Genomic DNA, 21,045 nt, shown 5'->3' on the forward strand with positions numbered 1-21,045 from the left:
CTCCAAAGAGCAATAACATGGCAGATAAAGAGACAGCAGCAAAGTCCTGAGCAAAGAGTCCCAGCAAGCAGCAGCAGTGTGGACAAACAGCATCAGAGAAGAAGAGCAAATCCATCATCCTGCCTGATTGGATGAATGGCACTGTGTTTCCAACAAGCTGCAAATTCACTGTGCATGTGAAAAAGAACTTTTGAGGAGAACTGAGGAGACTGTTGGAGTTTGACATTTGCCACCTTTGGAGTAAAATGGCAAGAAGAGACAGTGAAGAACACAGGACAAAGCTGAAGAAGAACTGCCGGCTGTTGGACTGTTGAAGTGGGAGAGGACAACAGAGTGAGAGGAGTAGGTGAGAACACATAGGAATTTTGTTGTTTAATGTGGGAAATCAAAATTTGGGTTAGCAAACCTGGGAAAAAGAAAACTGACTGCTTAAGTGGGAAAATTGAGAAGGAGTCTGAAACACTGCAAAAAAGAAACATATACAAAATCACACACACAAGCAGAACATGCATTAACCCTACTAACACAAACACAAGAGAGCTCATGAAGATTAGACAACATCTTAAGCATGTGAGTCTGTTTATCATCTTGTCCAAGTCACTTAGTGTGATGCAAAGACCAGTGGACTCATAGCACATTAGTTAAGAAATGATCAAATAATAGCAGAGAAGTGTGTAGGAAAGGCAGCTTTAAGAACATGTCCTGCTGGATATGCAGCTCCACAGACATTGATTAAACCTGCCTAATAACACAAACACACATGCAATGAAAATCAGCTTGTTATCTTTCATCAGTGTTAAAATAGTGTCAATTTAACAGACACTTGTTATCAAATGCTGAATTTGTCCAATGCTGACAATTAACTCTCTAGGTTGCAGGACAACAGTTTAACTTTTGTGGGAAAAAAGATTCTGGTTTGACCAACCAGTGATCAGACAATAAATTTAGTCGTTGATATAGTAAATTGGGTGATGCTTCCTGCTTGATTGATGCAGCACAAGTAATTTACTGTATGAGGGAAATTCTATTTTTGTGATAACATTTTCAACATGCATTTCTGTTGTCCTGTCATCTTAGTGGGTTAATAGCTGATATGCAAATTAGTTGATCGTTCTTAGATTAATGAAAGGTGATTGAATTCTAGCACAAGTAAATGGGATGTGTTGGAGTTTGTTGTGTGTTGAGTGGAGACTCTAAAACACTGAGTTTCCTGTTTTGATGTGCGAGTGAATCCTGTACCTAGATACACAACTCTGAATACGTCAGAACAAACTTCTTTTGTGAAGTGCATGACAACATGTCACATGTTTTATGATGAAGGGAAAAGGGAAAACTGAATAAAATGGGTCTGTGGCCTAAATGAGTGAGAAGCACAGACCTGGGGATTAAACTCATATCTAATAACATATTAGGGTTATGTTGTGTGTTGTGCGGCTGATGGTTGGTTTGGAGTTAATCTAGCTGATGATTTTTCTTTTGTTGTGAAGTTGAGCCTGCCAATTAGTATGATGGTATGATAAACCATGCTAATGGTATGATTTACCCTCCTGAGATGAGGAGCATATGTCATGACTTAACAAGGCCTTTTTATTTTGATACTTTCACAGTGCACTGAAAGTTTTATTCGATAATCTCTGTTGAGCAGCTCTGCACGATTAGAACAGTGCGCTGATTTCTGTTTGTGAATTTCTTTTCTTTAAGCAGATCTGCACGTCGGGAATTAAAAGTGCTACACGTCGTCGAGAAAATTGTTGCAAGTGAGTTTCTCCACATTAAAATGGGCTCTGGAGAAAGCCACTTATTTGGGACAATTAGAAAATGAGAGTCCCTGCCTAAAAAGGATTCAGCGAGGTAATCCGATCTAAAGTTCTTCTTTTTCTTTTTGAAATGACGTCATTTTGCTGAGGGTGGAGATCAAATGCGGCGATAGTTTCCACTATCAGCAAAGAAAGAAAGAATGAATGAATGAATGAAAGGAAATAAAAAAAAACTGACTGACTGGTAAAAGCTAACAAAAGCTGACAAGACTTGACCACTACTCAAGGTTAACCTCCACCTAGATAGGACGAAAGGGTGGATGAATTTATGTGTGCTTCTTTTTACAGGAGCAGAAAGATGACAGCAACATTTGAGGTTGCTTTTAAATGCCACTTTCTGTGTCTGTGCATCCACCAAGTGTGTTATTCATAGGCTTGTGTTGCTCACAGAGATCACTGTGAGAAAGTGTGTATACACCTGCGCAGCGCTAACATTTGCATTTTCTTTTCTACAGCATTACAGTTCTTAATGTGGTTTTGACAAGGGATTTCTTTAAATCACCCTGTAGTTCTTCAGCTAAGACACCTGAGTTAGAAAACACAAACACTGCAGTTGTCTTTACACGCGTGGGCAGTAACGAACGCACCCTGCGATCTGCGTCTGCCTGCGTTCTTTATTTATACATGTCTTATGTTGTGTGTGTGTGTGTGTGTGTGTGTGTGTGTGTGTGTGTGTGTGTGTGTGTGTGTGTGTGTGCAAAAATAACAACGTCACTCAGAATCAGCAAAATCAGCACAGCACAAGCACACTCTGCAAAAGCCTGCGCTTCCTGTCTACTTTGCACAAAGTGTACATCTGTTCTTTAAAAACAGGAAGTGGTTTAGTAGCTGAATAAGTTCATCACAAAAGTTATTAGGTGAAAAGTCACGTAGACATGTAGACTGCTTAGTAAACAGAAAAAGCACTTTTCATGAAGCTGATCACATTATATAAAAACAAAAATCCTTTGACATTCCCACCTGTTGAACAGAAGAATGAAATGTACTAGTCATCAGTAAGTAACTACTTGTCTTTCGCATTTTCAGTTACTACATCATTAGTTGCACTTCATCTTCATATTACAAATAAAAAAGTCTTCATGATCTTCATCGGTTTCGGTACATCTCCATATGCTGTGAGTAATAAACTTATCATCTATGGGATTAAAGCCTTTAAACAAGGTATAACACAAGCAAAGAAAAGCAAAATAAAATAAAATAAAATAAAATAAAATAAAATGAAACTCCATGATCTGGTGGACATCTCTAAACCATCATGAGTTCAGGCTTCAAATTCAACCCAATTATACCCTATAGTCACTCAAACTCCTCTGGGCTTCACCTTCTCACTGGCCCCTGTGCTCTTCTCACAGTGTCCTTTGTGGCCTTCAAGTCTCCAGCAAACACAGTCTGTTTCTTCTCTGTGTCTTTTCAGTATTTTCCTTTTAGGTTAAGTCTCAGCCTGGCAAAATATCACATTCAGTGCCTTCAAACAGTCATGTCACACTGTCCTTACCAGCCTGCAGTTCACCATGCATGTTTTCATCACGTGGCACTGTCTTTTGCCTGCTGTTAATTCTTCAAGTCCACAATGTTCTGTTGATCTTCATCAGGAGATTAACTGTCCTTTGAGCTTCTTCTCAGTATGGGGACGAAGTGAGAGGTCAAGCTGTGAAATTTTAAGCCAAAATCTGGCCTGTTTTTCCCAATTCTGTTACTCTATCCTTTTGCCGCTGTTCTCAAGATTCCAGGTTGAGAGAAGTCCACCTGTATTGACACACTAAAGCATACAATTAATATCCTTTTCATTCCTTTTCTTAAAACCTCCATTTGCTTCATCTGCCTAGAGTCTGTTTCTCTCTCTCTGGGTGCTCACTTGTCACAGTGAGTCTCCTTTTATGGGCATGCAAAGTTCCTGTCACACACATCATTTCCTGTCACCCATGCAGCTGCTCAGAGCCATATTTTCTGCTTCTCTTTCCTATTTTTTTTTTTTTTACAGGCTAATCAAACTCTTGTTTTACTAAGTCTTGATCTAAAAACAATTTTGCCCATCAACCCTTATTTCACGCACACCCACTTTTAAATATACTAAATTCTTTGCATTTGTATCTGTATCAGGCATTTTTCATCCACGGATAGATGTAGTCTTGTGTATGGGTTTCTGCCGTCTTCCAGGTCGGATAGTCTGATGAATTGAGCCGTTGCCAGTAGTAAGACGCCAGTCATCACCTGAGAACACTTCATGCTTGAGGTTGGTCTCACCCAAATGTATCAGTAAGCCTAAAGTTGGTCAGTGGCTGGAGAGAATGAGAGTGCGAGCTGAGCTCAATCAGCACTCCTCCCTCACCACTGGACCTACTGATACCTGGTGAAACACCCCTTACACTTGTGAATCTCTGGTGATCTGGGCTTCAAGCTCTACTTTCTTGCAGTGGCTCTGATGAATCCAAGATGGTCTCTCTGCAATTTTACAGGCTGTGGGTGTGGTCAATAACACTTGATAGGGACCCTCCCAGCGAGGCAAGCTCCAATTTCTCCTCTGGAGTACCCGTATTAGGACCCAATCGCCTGGTTTCAACCTGCAAGAGACTGGAGAAGCGTTGCACAGCAGTTTATTGTTCAAAACAATATCCCTATTTTCTAGTAGTTTTGCCATCCATTCTGCCAGAGTTGTTTCTCTGACAGATTTGTCTAGTGGTTCACTTATCACTGGTAGTGGAAAAGGCCTACCATGGACAACCTCGAATGGTGTAAGTTTTTGAGAGCCTTGGGTTAATCTCATCCACATTTTTACTAGGCCTATGCATTCAGGCCATAGTCTTCCTGTTTCTTCCATGCATTTTCTGAGTCTCTGTTTTATGGTGCCGTTAGTTCTCTCCACTAACCCTGCACTTTGTGGGTGATAAGCACAATGGTTTCTTATGCTGAATCCTAGTGCTTCAGAGACCTTGCTGATCACATCATGTCTGATCTTATCAGAGAAGGGATACCATATGTTGGGATGAAATGATTACATAGACATTTTGCAACTGAGATTGCATCTGCTTTTTTCACTGGATAAATCTCTGGCCATTTTGAGAATACGTCTATAATCACTAGAGCATATTTTGAGCCTTGACTTTCACTTAATTCAATAAAGTCCATATGAATGGTGTGAAATGGATGAGGTGGTGTGGGGAAATGTCCTCTTTTTGGTCTTAGATTTCCCTGTGAGTTGTGTTTCTGGCAAATCATGCATGTTCTCACAAATTCTTTTACTGAAGTTTCAAAATTTAGAGTATAAAAGTGTGTATTAATGATCTGTATCACCCCTGCCGATGACACATGAGAAACCCCATGTGTCACTAATGCTGCTGTTCTGTGTAGGGATTTGGGAAGTATCGGTTTTCCCTCACAAGTCATCAGATCATCTTTTAGTTGTGCTCCACACTTTAACCATTTCTTCTGTTCTGCGGTTGGTGCTGCTTTTTGTTCATCCTTAAGTACGTCAAGTGGTATTTGCTTAGTGGATGCAGACATTAATGTGTCTACAGTTTTTTGTGCGGCTAACTTAGCTGCTTGATCTGCAAAGTTATTGCCTCTAGTTATTTCTGATTTATCTTTCTGATGTGCAGCACATTTGCATAATGCTAATTGTTTCGGCAATGTTATTACTTCTAACAGTGTCTTCAGAAGACTTCCATGTTGTACTGGGTTTCCAGTAGATGTAATCATTCCTCTGTTCTGCCAGATTTTTGCAAAGTGGTACACTGCTGAAAAAACATACTGGCTGTCAGTGTATATATTGATATCTTGGTCTGCGTGCAATTCACATGCACGTATGACTGCTTTCAGTTCTGCACTCTGAGCGGAGTGTGAGGATGTTAGCGGTTTTGCTTCTATCACTCTGTCTGCTGTAGTCACTGAATAGCCCACACAGTTTTGTCCTAGGCTATTCTTAGACGCTGAGCCGTCTACAAAAACATTACTAAAACCGGGTTGTGGTGTGCTGTAAATGTCAGCACGTGGCTTTGTCTCCTCATCTAATTTTTGCATACAGCAGTGTGGATCACCTTCTTCGGGTGCGGCCAAAAGTGTGCTCGGGTTCAATTGACCACACTTCTGGATGGTTATGTGTGATTGCGACAGTAAGATTCCAACATATGATAGTTGTCTTGCATGTGTGAGGTAGGACAAATTGGCTTGGAGTAAAATTGAAGTTACTGCGTGTGGTACTCTGATGATTAAAGTGTGCCCTAAGACAATGTCAGCTGACTTTTTCACTGCCTCTGCTGCGGCTGCACAGACTTGCACACATGTAGGCAGGCCTGACGCAACAGAGTCCAATCTACACGAGTAAAATGCAAGCGGTTTTTCTCCAAATGCCTGTGTTAACACTGCTTTCATATAACCTGCTCCTCCATCTACATGTAAGTAGAAAGGCTTATCATAGTCAGGCAGTGCTAAAACAGTATTCGTCTGTAATGCTAGTTTCAAGTTACTAAATGCTTCTTCTGCTGCTGGAGTCCATTGTATTTTGTCTTTCAGTCCTAAATTCCTGCCATAGATCATATCTTGCAGGGGTTGGACGGTTGACGCGTATCCAGGTTCTGCAGAAATTGCAGAGACCTAGAAAACTCATCATTTGTTATTTTGTGAGAGGTTTTGGAGCGTTCTGTACTGCTAGTTTCCTACTGTCTAACAGTTTCTTTCCCTCCCCTGTGAGTGTGTGTCCTAAGTACGTAACTTTAAGACTCCACAATTGGAGTTTGTGTTGTGACACCTTGTGTCCTTGCTCAGCTAGATGATGTAATACTGCCACAGTGTTGGCTTTGCAGTCATTCTGTGTGATGCCTGTAATCAGAATATCGTCCACGTACAAGAGGTATTGCCCTGGTGCAGGCAATGTGCACAGTGACATAGATTTCTTTAATGCCTCTGCGTACAAAGTTGGGCTATTTTGGAAGCCTTGAGGGAGCCTCGTGTACGTGTATTTTTGGCCATTAAATGTGAAACCAAAAAGGTGCTGTGACTCTGGATGCAATGGCACAGAAAAGAATGCATTTGACAGGTCTATGACTGAAAACCACTGTTCTTTAGGTGTCACTTGATTCAAAATTGTGTGTGGGTTTGCCACTACTGGTGGGATTTGCTCCGTTACTTCGTTTATGGCTCTTAAATCATGCACTAAACGGTATTTTCCCGTGCTTGCTTTTTTCACCGGGAAAATAGGCGTGTTGCAAGTTACTTTGTCTGTTTTAACTAGAATGCCTGCTCTCTCCGTGTCAGCAATTACCGGTTCGATCCCTGCCTTCGCTTCTGTTGTCAGGGGATACTGTGGTTTAACTGGTCTGTATGTAGTGGTTGTTTTTACCACAACAGGGTCTGCACCTTTGATTAGTCCAACATCAGTTGGACCCATTGACCACAGCTTTTCGGGCAACCGTTTTAATTCTGGAAACAGCTCTAGTGAGAATAGGTGTCATTCATTAATGGTGTCAGACATGTGAGTATCTGCACAGTCAGATAGATGAGTTGCTGGCTGTGTCGTAAGTACCCACCCTAATGTGTACCTCATGCATCCTGTTCTACGGCCCTGAAGCCATCCTTCATGTGTTATTTCAGTTTTTTCATATCTGTCTCTTTCAACTTGAGTCAGAACGTGACCTAACTCCCTCCAGTCTGTGTTTTCATTTCGTGCTACAGACACATGTGGTTTTGGCATCCTGCTCATTTCCTGTACTTTTTCAGTTTGTATCACTGAGCACACAGCGTTGCCACTTTTAGTCACATAAAGGTGCTGCAATGTAAGCCTCTGTGGGCCTAATCTGTGAATTTGTGTGTCATATGAAGGATCTGGGCCTGGGCTTTGTTTAAATCTTAGGGTGTTGTGATACTCATCAAAAGCAAGTGGTTGTGCGTCTGGTGGCAAATACCTCTCTGCCAACCTCTGTAGAGGCTCTAATGGTGGAAGGTCTAGAGTCCAATAGTAGTGGGGCTCTCCGTTTCCCTCACTCCTATAATTAATCTGTCCCTCTTCTTCTACCTCTTCATGATTTAACATTAATTCTGCGTGCATGCCTTGTGCTCCTGGCACTACACCAATTTTTAATTTCTCCATGCTGTCTCTCCCTAGGAGGTTGACTGGACAGGATGGATCGTATATACATTGATTTTTACAGCTCCTGCCACTTTCTTTATGCACTAGCAGTAGCCCTTCTGTTAGAGATTTTACACTAGTGTGACCTGATGCAGACTTAACTGTCAATGTATCTTTTGAAAATTTCAGGTTTTTAGGTTTTTTATTTAGCACGGTTTTGCATGCACCTGTGTCACATAACATAGTCATGGATTGGCTATTTACATGAATTTTTAGTATGGGTCTCTCTTCTAACAGTGCAACTAGTTCATACACGTTAAACACTTCTGTATCATCCTGTTTTTCCTCACTTCCTTGCTCTCTGTCTAGTCAATCTTCATTTCTACCTTCTCTATTTTTCCCTGATCTACAGTCTCTAGAAAAGTGTCCTTCCTTTCCGCATTGCCAACAGGTGTTGTCTCTTTCCCTGTCAAAGCGTTCTGATCGGTTATTTCCTCTGCCTTTGTAACCTCCTCTGCCCCTTCCTCTATTTCCTCTCCTTCGTCCTTGCATCTGTCCTCTATGTTCTCCTGAAAATGCAATAAATCCTGTCTCTGGATCTACTGTGAAAGTGCCTACATTCTCATTTTTCTTTTTTAAAACACGGAAGGCATGTTCTGCATATTGCAGTGCGTCGGGCAGTGATCCTATGTTCATAGTCAACCAGTGTTTTTCTAGTTGTGGTAGGAGGCCATTTAAAAAGGCATTCTTAAGTTGTTGTTGATATGGGGTCTCTGGACCCTCCTCATAAGTTAATCCTGAATGCTGTCTAAAAACTGGACGCAGGCGGTCCAGAAAATCAGAAGCTGTTTCCGCTTCTTTTTGTTTTACCTCTCCTATTTTTCCATAGTCAGCCCTTGGGGCCAACCGTACTCTAATTCTCTCATATAAATTTGCTAGGGCATTGTTTAGTTCTGTGCTTCCTGGTGAGTATGGTACTCCCCCGGCATTTGAGCCGGTATAATCTCCTCTAACTGTTCCTATTTTTAATCCTAATAAATCTTGCACTACTTGAAGCATCTCATGACCGTTTAAATACCATTGCCTTCTGATCATTTCTACAGTGTCCCTCCATGGTATAAAACCTTCATTCAGTGGAGGAACGTCTTTCAGGACATTTTGTCTGTCCATTTGTGACCACGGACGGAAAATATGTATGGTTGGGCACGCATCTTGCTCTTCCTGTCCTTCTGGCCCTACTAATAGGCCAAATCTGGGGTTTGCCACTGCTACCATTGGGTAAATACCAGTGGCTGGCGGGTCGAGTGTGTCTCCCCAGATGTCGGTCCCAGTGGGATCACGACCTATCTCTTCTTGTGGGTTATTTTCGAGTGAGAGTTTCTTTAGCATTGTCTGTGCTTTTGCATAAGGATGATGATGTGTGTGTGACCTAGTTCTTCCTGATATGGGTGAGTGTATAATAGGTGGTGCTGCAGCCGTGGCTGCAGAAGTGGGTGGTGGCGGTGCATATGGCGGTGGATTAGTACACGTATTGTGAACACCGCACGGTGTCTCATCTTCTGGTTTAACTAAACTGACGGTTAAATTCTGTTTTTCTGACTGTTTATCTTTTTTCTCTTGTTTCTTCTTTTTATTTTCATCTCACCTAACTGCTTCTTCTTTCCAGGCCTGGAAATATTGTAAGTCTTGCTTACGTTTTCCTTTCTTTTTTAAGTTTTTTGTTTCTCCTATTTCTTTCAAAAGAGCGTCCTTCAGTTGTGTTAATGCTGAGGGGCTGCATTTTCCTTCCCAAGTGGGACATTTTGTTTTCTTAGGATTTCCCCATGTACAAGCACTGATTTGTCCGCCGCCTGGACATTTCTTTTCTAGCCACTGCTCGTCAGCAGTGAGTTTTGTGGGCTGATTCCCCATTATCACAGTACTGCAGAGCCTTCTCTGGTACTAGACTCGGGGGTGGTGGCTGACACGCCCTTCTACTCCGCGCTATTCACGGAGCGGTGTCAGTTTTATGAGACGGAACTCAACCTTTCCCCTTTGTCACCAGTACTTGGGCTTTTTGCAGGAACACAAAGAAAACAATAAAAACAATGGAAGTAGTTCAGCAGCATGTTGTGCTGTAAAATCAACTTACTTCCAAAACACATATACATACACACAGATAGACATTTGCGCGCGAATTTGTCACGAAGTATTTCACGGCCACTTCTAAAACCACTCTAAACACAGTTCCTTGTGGCGAACTTAAACCTTATTTCACGCGTTTATTTCAAATCCTTGCGGCGGATTAGACCTACTTAGACCCTTGCGGCGGGTTAAACCTACACGCGTTTATTTCAAATCCTTGCGGCGGATTAGACCTGCTTAGACCTTTGCGGCGGGTTAAACCTAAACAGTGTTTTCTCACCCCCAGTCGTCTTTTGCTGGTTATTCAAGTTGTCTTGGCTGGATCCCAACGCCGTGGACCAGAAATGTTCACCGGCCTGAACCCGAATTTACGTCCCAGGTCTTTCACCTCTACCTAGAGAGGGCTGTCGACAGACTTCGGTGCTGGCTTCCCCACGACGTCAGGATACAGCAGTCAGACCTTGAATTGGAGTCACAGAAACGTGTCTGTTGTTTCCATCGCTAAGCTCGAAGGACCAATTTAAATGACAAGGGATTTCTTTAAATCACCCTGTAGTTCTTCAGCTAAGACACCTGAGTTAGAAAACACAAACACTGCAGTTGTCTTTACACGTGTGGGCAGTAACGAACGCACCCTGCGATCTGCGTCTGCCTGCGTTCTTTATTTATACATGTCTTATGTCTGTGTGTGTGTGTGTGTGTGTGTGTGTACAAAAATAACAACGTCACTCAGAATCAGCAAAATCAGCACAGCACAAGCACGCTCTGCAAAAGCCTACGCTTCCTGTCTACTTTGCACAAAGTGTACATCTGTTCTTTAAAAACAGGAAGTGGTTTAGTAGCTGAATAAGTTCATCACAAAAGTTATTAGGTGAAAAGTCACGTAGACATGTAGACTGCTTAGTAAACAGAAAAAGCACATTTCATGAAGCTGATCACATTATATAAAAACAAAAATCCTTTGACAGGTTTGATCATGTGATTTATAACAGGACGACTGGTTAATGTTTTTCTGCCACAGGATTTCTGGGTTTATGTGTGAAGAAACTGTGTTTATAGGTTATGAGTTGGTGATGCTGTTACACTGTGTTGTTGGGAAAATGTGAAGGTTACTTTGACAATGTGAATAACATGTGAGACATTGTGTTGAAACTAGTGTCACTTCTTTCCACAGCTATGGATGGCTAACTTTATGGTCTTTTTATAGCACCTCTGGAACCTGTCGACCTGCGCCTGACCACCGGGATGATCTATGTGTGTTGCTAATGTTTGTTTTTTCTAAGAATGCATGTAGAGGATTCAGCAGAAGCGGACGAGTGACATGAGAAAAACAAATAAGAGATGCAGTGTTTATGGAATACTTTCATATGGTGCTCATTAGCTGGCCACTATTGAGCTCCTAGTGATTGATGAGTTGAGTGACTTTGCTTAAGGGAAGTCACCGATTACATTAATGTTGACTGAGTAATTATGGCAATAATTGTATTTTTCAAATTTGAGCAAACCTGCACATAATACTTGTCCTGCTGATGCTGAATGCTTTATTACTCTTATGATATAATTGTTTATGAGTGTGAAGTTTGATTTCACTTCCAGATCTTGTTTTCCAGGCCATGATGGTGTGTATGCAGGCTCCTGGCAGAGCCAGGTCTTCAGCAAATTTAATATGCAAAACACACTAACATCTTTTATTGCAGGGTTACGTAGCTACTCCGGCGGAGATGCCCTGATGTTGCCTGGGACATGATCTAGCTAACCTTTTTCTTTAAGACAGGAATCTAGGTTTGATGAGTTGACTCATGGGAGTGTCCATGCGTCAAGAGGAGGGGTCCAGGATTAACATGAAACACAATGTTTTATATGTTTTATATGATTTTTGCAGTGATTTGTGTGATTAACAGTTCATTTATGGGTATTAAACCTATGCAAGTGGTGCATCCATGTTCAGATGAGGCTTTGACGGCCTATAAGTGAAGTTCGCCGAACTAAAGAATGTGGTTTGATGATGATTGACATGCTTTCCAGATAGAAGTTTTTCCTCCTAGCAAGGAAATACAGGTGCAGGTCACAGTGTTGCTGAAAGGAATCTCATGAGAAATCTTCAGAGGCCCAGTGAGAAGCAAGAACCATTCCAGGCATAGCTGACAGCCCAGGCAGTGGTTGAGGTCAAAGGTCGAGCTGGTTGGAGCCCATTATGAGATCAGATTTCAGAGCCACAGCAAGGACCATGAAGCTGCTGGGAATGAGATCTGTGCCAAGGGGGCCTTCCAGAGGCCAACAGAAGGGATTGTGGACAACAGACGGGCACCTGAAGGATGAGGGGAGCGTGCCAAGCTCCATCGACAGCGCAGGGGGAGTTCACGGATGACATCATGATTCTGTGAAAAGCACAGGAACCAGAAGCTATGGTGGTGATGACAGCAGTTTCCTATGACCATCACCTAATGCTGTGTCACTGTACTGTGCATATGATGACACTCTGAAGACTGCTGGGATCATAACAGCAGTAAGATAACTGGATCCAGCACCCTTTCCACAGAGGATTTTTCCTGCAGAGCATGGACAATGGAGGAGTCATGAGTATCCCCCTTGCAGGACGGAGGCCTGAAGTGAGGTGATGGGGGTTGGTAGAGGTCTGCAGCTTTCATAATAGCTGAAAGCCTCATTGACAAACAACAAAACCAACTGGTATGTTTGAATTTCTATTCTACATACATTTGGACTCTGGTCCTATGGACAGTGATGGAAACATTCACATTCATGACGCCCTGCTGAACTAAAACCACTCTGCACAGATGATGGGTGATCACCGCAGAGCTGGGATGTTTTTGAAAATGTTACTTTCTTATTTTAACTATTAAATTAACAATTAATTTGTTTGCTCGTAGGATGCAGTTTGCCATTGGATGAGATCAATGAGGAATGGGATAACTGCTAATACATTTGTTAAACTGTGTATGTCATGGTCCGCGGCCCGGCGTCCGAGGAGCTGATGGGATGCCCACGCCCACGGGCGTGGCTGTTAACTCTACACCTGCATCCCATCCCAGGCGATCATCAGGTGGACTATTTGATCCAGCCCAGCCTGCTGCTCCACGCCAGTCCGTTAGTCGTCTCACAGCGGTAACGTACACCTGCGGGAAAGCGATTGTGAAAACTCTCATTTGTCTGAACGAGCGCTAATTCTGTCCTGTGCACTCAGATAACAGCTCGGCGTGTTTTTTGAGCCACCTGCCTGTCCACTGCCCATCTGGAGTTTGGATCGCCTTCAGTACTCGTCACCTCAACTTTCCTGGAGCTCCCCCGCGGACCCTCACCCCTCCCTCCGGCTCCCACGGCCCCGCTTTTCACCGTAAGACTCTCCCGGTCCCTTGGTTTCTCTAGTTTCACGCGTGTTTTTCCTTCTACCCTCCCGGGACACCTTCAGTTAAAATAAAGTTTATTTTCTCGTACTCCTGTGTGTGTTGGCTCTGCTTCTGGGTCCAGCTTGTGCACTGAACCTCGGTTCATGACAGTGTACTTTTACAGTAATTTAGGGTGATTGACATATGCGGTGTATAAAAATGTTTGCATTTACACTGTCAGACATGAGGTGATCATAACTGGGAACTTTTCTAGCATAAAGGTCAAAAAGGGGGGAATGTTAGGTTTTGTATTGTTGATTGTCATTTATGCTTAGAAATATCTACTTATATATGCTTAGAGTTTTATAATTAGTTTTAGATTGGTAGAAGTTTGATCCTTAATAGTCTGCAAACTTTGTGTGCATTCCAGAGCACTCTGGGAGCATGGGAGGGGTCGTACCTTGTCTTATTGTTTTATGGTAGGATAAACGTAGCTATATCTGTTTTAGTCTAAGTGCCTTTTGTTTAGATGAACTGCTGGACTTCCAGACCAGCAGGTTTAGGGAAGTCATTTATGGGGTCACACTCTGACCCCCCCCACACACACACACACACAGGCAAGGTACTCTTTGTTTGTATGTAGACGTCATATGTTAATGAACCTATGTATATTCATGTAACCTCAATAAAAGAGCAGTGTTATGGGGGAGCGGACGAGAGCAACTGGGGTCAAGCGAAGGAACGGCGTTTGTCCGGTTCTCTCCCGTGCACGAGAAACATGAAGAACTTTGCCTACTTCGTGTCTTACTTGCTGTGTAATTATATTGTCTTCAACGTTCCAGCGAATAGGTTCAAGCTACAAACCTATCACTCTGCACTTCATAGAGCTCATATATCAAACAAATAGTGTGGGAATTTTATGTTTCTGTGTTTGTGATCAGCACCATGTTGGTCTGGACTGGCCTTTAAAATATCCATTAGATAAACCAGCTGGCAAAAAAAGTCGTGGAAAATTGATTAGTAGACAAAAAGCTTAAAAAGTGGTCGTCCTGGTCATCATCTCTGGGCGTGACCTGCACTTAGCACACTGCCTATATGAGGGGTGGTTACTGATTAAAACCACCAGTGGAGAACAATTGGCAGTTTTAAACCCAAAGATTTAGAGAACTACAGACTCGGCCACTTCTGGCCTTCACTGACTTTCTTTCCTGTGTTAAAGTTGTTTTTGATTCTTCCAATGGCTCAAAAATTCATCCCCCTGTCTGTCCTTTGGCTTGTTGTAGCCATTTTTGGTAAGTAGCCTGATTTTATTGCATCAAATTTAAAATGCTCATTTTTTTTTCAGTTTAATAGTGTATGATAAAGTGATAAACAAATTAACACATCAGAAAAACTTTAGAGGTGAAATATTCATTTTAATATAGTTGTTTTTTAATTTCATTAGGCTTTCATTTTAATTCAATCTAAACAGGTGGAGCTTTAATAGGCTTTATATAAATAGCAGATAAATAAATTATTTTATTTAAGAATTTGCAGTCATTCCTGATCCAAGATTACCGCTGTAACAGCAAAACGGAGAGCTACCCATGACGTAAGACTGCCTGGATAAATGTCCTCCAATCGAAATATCTCAAATTAGTTTGAATATGAGAATATCATTTTCATGATTAACAGTTACTAGTTCCTTTCCCCTTTTGTTTTGCTTCTATCCGAATTCTATAGACTTGCCCAGGACTCATATGTTTGTAATAATTGTGTAACTTGCACAGCTTTCTTTTGCAGCCATTGTGTATCTGGGCTGGTTTAGCACATACATAAGTAAATTTGACCAGTGTGTTCGTGTCAACAGTCTGACAATATGTCATTTTATTATTTTATGAACCTGTTGTTATACCACATCCTTTTCGGAGGCCACGATCAAGGAAGTCTCTTTGTTCACTTCAGATCCTGCAAACTGTTTAATGCTTTACATCAGCGGTCCCCAACCTTTTTTGCGCCACGGACCGGTTTATGCCCAACAATATTTTCACGGACCGGCCTTTAAGGTGTCGCGGATAAATACAACAAAATAAAACTATTACCGGTACCGAAAAAAAGAAGATTTATTCATAACACACGTGAAAAGACCCAGGAAAACCAAGTTAACGATAAAAGCGATAACAAAATAACGCTGAAAACCGATAAAAACCCTGAAAACCATACATTTCACACCTGAGCCTCTACTCTCGCGGCCCGGTACCAAACGACTCACGGACCGGTACCGGTCCGAGGCCCGGGGGTTGGGGACCGCTGACTTACATGTCTGAAACCTAAATGATGGTTGAGTGAACTTTATGTTCTCCATGTAGAGTCTGTGTCACTTCTGGTGCTCTCTTACTGATACTGAGAAATGATCCAATTTAACTCTGTGTTTCCTAATTAAAAATAAAATCAGTAAATAATTAATGTATCTTCATGTAGTTAGAGTTAGTTTTGTATCATTTTGGATTAGCCTTCAGCTAATCCAAAATGCTGCAGCAAGAGTACTGACAGGGACTAGAAGGAGAGAGCATATTTCTCCTGTTTTGGCTTCCCTTCATTGGCTTCCTGTTAAATCCAGAATTGAATTCAAAATCCTGCTCCTCACATACAAGGTCTTAAATAATCAGGCCCCATCTTATCTTAATGACCTTGTAGTACCATATCACCCTATTAGAGCACTTCGCTCTCGCTCTGCAGGCCTACTTGTTGTTCCTAGAGTATTTAAAAGTAGAATGGGAGGCAGAGCCTTCAGTTTTCAGGCCCCTCTTCTGTGGAACCAGCTTCCAGTTTGGATTCGGGAGACAGAAACTATCTCTACTTTCAAGATTAGGCTTAAAACTTTCCTTTTTGCTAAAGCATATAGTTAGGGCTGGACCAGGTGACCCTGAATCCTCCCTTAGTTATGCTGCAATAGACGTAGGCTGCCGGGAGATTCCCAAGATGCATTGAGTTTTTCCTTTCCAGTCACCTTTCTCACTCACTATGTATTAATAGACCTCTCTGCATTGAATCATATCTGTTATTAACCTCTGTCTCTCTTCCACAGCATGTCTTTTATCCTGTCTTCCTTCTCTCACCCCAACCGGTCGCAGCAGATGGCCGCCCCTCCCTGAGCCTGGTTCTGCCGGAGGTTTCTTCCTGTTAAAAGGGAGTTTTTCCTTCCCACTGTCGCCAAAGTGCTTGCTCATAGGGGGTCATATGATTGTTGGGTTTTTCTCTGTATCTATGAAGCGCCTTGAGGCGACTTTTGTTGTGATTTGGCGCTATATAAATAAAATTGAATTGAATTGAATTGAATTGAATTATCCATATAAATGTGAAATGGCATTTTTATCAGAAATTCTTTTTTTTTCAGTGAGTTTGACACTGACACCCCCACAAACTACTTTTCATTGTTTCATGCCTGCTCATACACTGTATGATCCTGCTTTAATAACTTTGATTAATATTTTTTTTTCTGGCTTGTTTCCTGGATATCGAATTTCAAAGTTATGAACAAAGGTTATCATGTACTAACTACTGCATTTTAACACAACTCTTAGCAACTTCAGCAACCGCAACAGGCGATTCAACTACTGCAGCAACAGGCGATTCAACTACTGCAGCAACAGGTGATTCAACTACTGCAACAAAAACAACTCCATTTAAAGGTAATTTGATGCTCTAGATCCAAATGTTCACAGGTTATACTATTCACACAGTGTTTCAAATTTTGTGTGTGTGTGTGTGCACACACACCTGGGTTTTTTTTTCTCACTTTAAAGATCCCTGCAACCCAAATCCCTGTGGCACTGGAAGCACCTGTGAGGTCCGTTATAACGACACATATGTATGCTTGTGCCTTCCTGGTGATTCCTACAACAATGTTTCAAACAGTTGTGAGCGCTGTAAGTATTTGTTTGTGTGCCGCTATGGAGATTTTACTGTATTTAACAGTGACATAATGAAGACAGCAATATATAATTCTACGCGGGATGGAGGAAGATTAGTAGATCACTGAAGGACAGGTCATTCAAAACAATATGCACCTTTTGAACTAGCTATCTCCCAATCAGACATAAACAGTAGGTGAGTTCGGTAAACTGTTGGTAAACTGTTAGCCTGCCTTAACCAAGTTAATACAATTTGTGAAACAACAAACTTTAATGCCAGTAATTAACATTTTAGATTTGGTTTACTTTATCCATGCAAAACTAAGTGCAAGAAAGACAAGTTGGAGTTTTTTATTCTTTAGACAGGTGAAGTAGACATCCTCAAATATTCTTTTTGCCATGTGTTAGCAGGTAAGCTTTTATGTTAGCTACCCAGCTAGCTTTCTGTCTTAATCTTAGTTAAGTACCTGCTAGTTGTAGGTTCATATGTAACAGACAGACACTGTACGACACTGGGATCAATCTTCCTCCAATCAGAAAGAAAATTATACATATAAAGTGTAATTTTATTAGATTTCAAGTTTCTTCTGATGATGCTTTCTTATTTTTAGCCAAAGTTTTTCCTGGAAAACTTCAACTAAATAAAAAATTTAATGGAAAAAATGAGAGACCGCAGATCAAAGGAATTTAAAGAAACTGCAGATATAATTATTGCTGATGTAAGTAATCAGTTACTACTCTCTATCAATAAATGTGTCTTTATGGACATTTTTTGAAAATGCACTTGACATTACAAGCTAAATTTAAGGTAAAGTTAAAAACAATGATATCTTATTCATCTTGACCAAAACGTATTTTCTTTTGAAAACACAGCTGGATAAAGTTTACAGAGGGAAGGACGGTTACTTTGGATGTATAGTGCTGAAACTCCTGTAAGTCTCAGGCTCACAACAAATTCTACCGTACCATTTTTTCAGCCTACTTCACATCACAGAACACTAACATGGTATTTTCATGAGTAAATCAAGATACAGTTGTCACTAAATGTGATTTTGCCTTTACAGGCCAAGAAATATGGCTTTGAAGGTCGATGCATTAGTAGACATCACCTTCAAAGCCAGTTCTGAGATCAAAGAAGATGAAGTTGTACAAACATTAAAAGGGTGTTGGGATTGTAATGTGATTGCGGAAACCTTTGAGAGTAAGTTTATTACCTGTATTCTAGTGTGTTGTGTCGTTTCGGTCAGATTTATTTTGATATGTTTCTAGAATAAGACTCACAGTAAATATAGATTTATTTTCAGAAAGAGTACAGTTGACAAGATGCGTTTCAGAATCCTTTATACTAAATCTACACTTCTGTCTGAATTAAACTATTTCCACCATCTATCAAAGATGATTTAGCTGTAATAAAAATATAATGGATGTCACAATCAGGGAAACTGCTGTCATTGCATATTTTATAATCTTTAATTATAATTCAGTGAGTTATGATGTCCTGATGATCATATTTCTAAACTGAAGTCATGCTGTTAATTTCATTGAAGGGTTTATTTCATGGCATGTTAGTGATTCATTTATTTTACTGTTGTACATGTTATGAAACATGTGAGAAACATTTGAGTACTGAGACTTTTTTCTCTCCTTCATTTAAATCTATGGACCTGTGTGATGACACTCCCTGTGATGAAAAAAATACAAATTGCACATCAAGCGATGGAACTTTCAGCTGTACTTGTAATGAAGGCTACAAGAAAACAGACTACAGTACTAGAATGTGCATTGGTAAGATGATTACCTGAGCAAGATAAGTGGTGTGTGTGTGTGTGTGTGTCTGTCTGTGTGTGTCTTATGTAAGCAAACGACAAACTGTCTCAATTTTTCTTTTTTACAGCTACTTGTGCCCTTGGGGAAAAATTAAGGATAAAAAGTGTGTGAAGTAAGTACTCCTTCCCCTCCGTCTTCTATTGTTATAAAGTTTGTTTGGTTATTCTGGTTTTAACTGCTCAGAAAGTGAGTATACTGCATGTTTTTAAAGTGAAAGCAGAAACATGGTTACTTAATAATAATAATAATAATAATAATAATAATAATGGATTGCATTTATATAGCGCTTTTCGGGACCCCTCAAAGCACTTTACAATACCACTATTCATTCACTCTCACATTCATTCACTGGTGAAGGCAAGCTACAGTTGTAGCCACAGCTGCCCTGGGGCAGACTGACAGAGGCGAGGCTGCCATATCGCACCATCGGCCCCTCTGGCCATCACCAGTAGGCAGTAGGTGAAGTGTCTTGCCCAAGGACACAATGACCGAGACTGTCTGAGCCGGGGCTCAAACCGGCAACCTTCCGATTACAAGACGAACACCCAACTCCACGATCGCCCTAATGACAGCTATTTAAAGAAAAAACTCACAAGATTATTGACAACACATGATACGATAGCTGCGAAGGCTATTCAAAAGCTAGAAAATGTAATAAATGTTTTTTAAATAACTTGCCTTGATGTCGTCTTCATTGTGTTTTATTAGACTGGCAGCTCATTCTGGTAATCGTGGGCTCTTTGCTTGGAGGACTGCTGCTCATAGCCCTCATCCTTCTACCAGTAGTAGCTACCCCGTAAGTTTCTTAGCAATTCATTCATCCACTTTCGTGTCCTTCTAACTGTTATACATGTGAGAAAGTGTTTTCTCGCTTTGATTTAGGCTTTATTTTAGATGCAAATGCATTTAAAATCAAGAGAATTTGTTCATGTCTGACAGACACAATAGTAAATTATAATATTATTTTACTGCTGTGATTTCAGAAAATCAAACAAAATCTCCAAGAATAGCAAAAGTGCAGAAATGGAAAAACCCTACACTAACCTGAGTTCTGCCTCACAACCGATGGCTAGCAATAAGTTTGGCTACAGCCAGGGAGTCTCATTTAATAGGTCAGCCAATGGCCATTCAGGTTTTCAGAATGGTGCGGTGCCCATGTTCCCACGAGCTGCCACCACCACCAACAGCTGGGATAACAGGACCAACCTGGAGATGAAACCAATCAACGACCAACAAAAAGCCAATGGCCATTCAGGTTTTCCGAATGGTGGAGTATCCATATTCCCACGAGCTGCCACCACCACCAACAGCTGGGACAACAGGACCAACCTGGAAATGAAACCAAGCAACGGCCGACAAAATTTTGGACATATGAACAGTGGCTTGGTGAGTATGCCTCTGTGTGTCCTAAGAAGTGATACACTCATCAGATTTTTTGGTTTCTTAAATTTACTCTCATTCTTTTTTTTTTCTGTAGCGAATATATGATGAACAAGAGGACATAAGCCCATACGCTCAGGCTCGACATTAGAACAACCCTTATGCCCAGAATCAACCCAAGATGAACCCGTATATTCAGAACCAAGGCCACAGCAACCGGCACTACACACATGATGATGGAAGACAATATTAATAGTACAAAATCAGAAAGGCTCACTATACAATGACAGGTTTGTGTTTTTAAATGTATTTTATAATTTAAAATTATATGTAATGAATCTTATGTAACTGGCTACAGTACAAGCTGTCATAAACCAATGTCTGATTGTGACTGCTTTATATCAAGTTGGTGGCATGATTTCGAGGACTGTCCTTATTTTTTTTTTTCTGTTTTGGTTAATTGAGGTATGAGTTATTGAAGAGTTGTCTATTCAAACTGAACGAGAAACCTGGACGCTCATGTCCAAATATAATGCTATAATTAGGAGCTGCTTAATATTGTTTGTTGTCTGATTAATGCTTCATTCATGTATGAATTG

General features: G+C 41.0%; 1 pseudogene across 1 annotated transcript; it reads left to right on the plus strand.

Annotated features, from left to right (window-relative positions):
- The first annotated feature begins 12,964 nt into the window (after positions 1 to 12,964).
- Positions 12,965 to 20,699, plus strand: LOC146381624 (uncharacterized; annotated as a pseudogene). Its single transcript, XR_014801230.1, has 13 exons — positions 12,965 to 13,103; positions 13,205 to 13,354; positions 16,910 to 17,017; positions 17,132 to 17,254; positions 17,851 to 17,958; positions 18,113 to 18,171; positions 18,304 to 18,440; positions 18,954 to 19,024; positions 19,162 to 19,169; positions 19,218 to 19,252; positions 19,775 to 19,862; positions 20,050 to 20,452; positions 20,544 to 20,699. The product of XR_014801230.1 is annotated as an uncharacterized LOC146381624 (transcript).
- The last annotated feature ends 346 nt before the right edge of the window (positions 20,700 to 21,045 follow it).

Source organism: Perissodus microlepis, chromosome 8 (assembly GCF_051167445.1).
Source record: "Perissodus microlepis isolate ML-2025 ecotype Zambia chromosome 8, ASM5116744v1, whole genome shotgun sequence".
NCBI lineage: Eukaryota > Metazoa > Chordata > Actinopteri > Cichliformes > Cichlidae > Perissodus > Perissodus microlepis.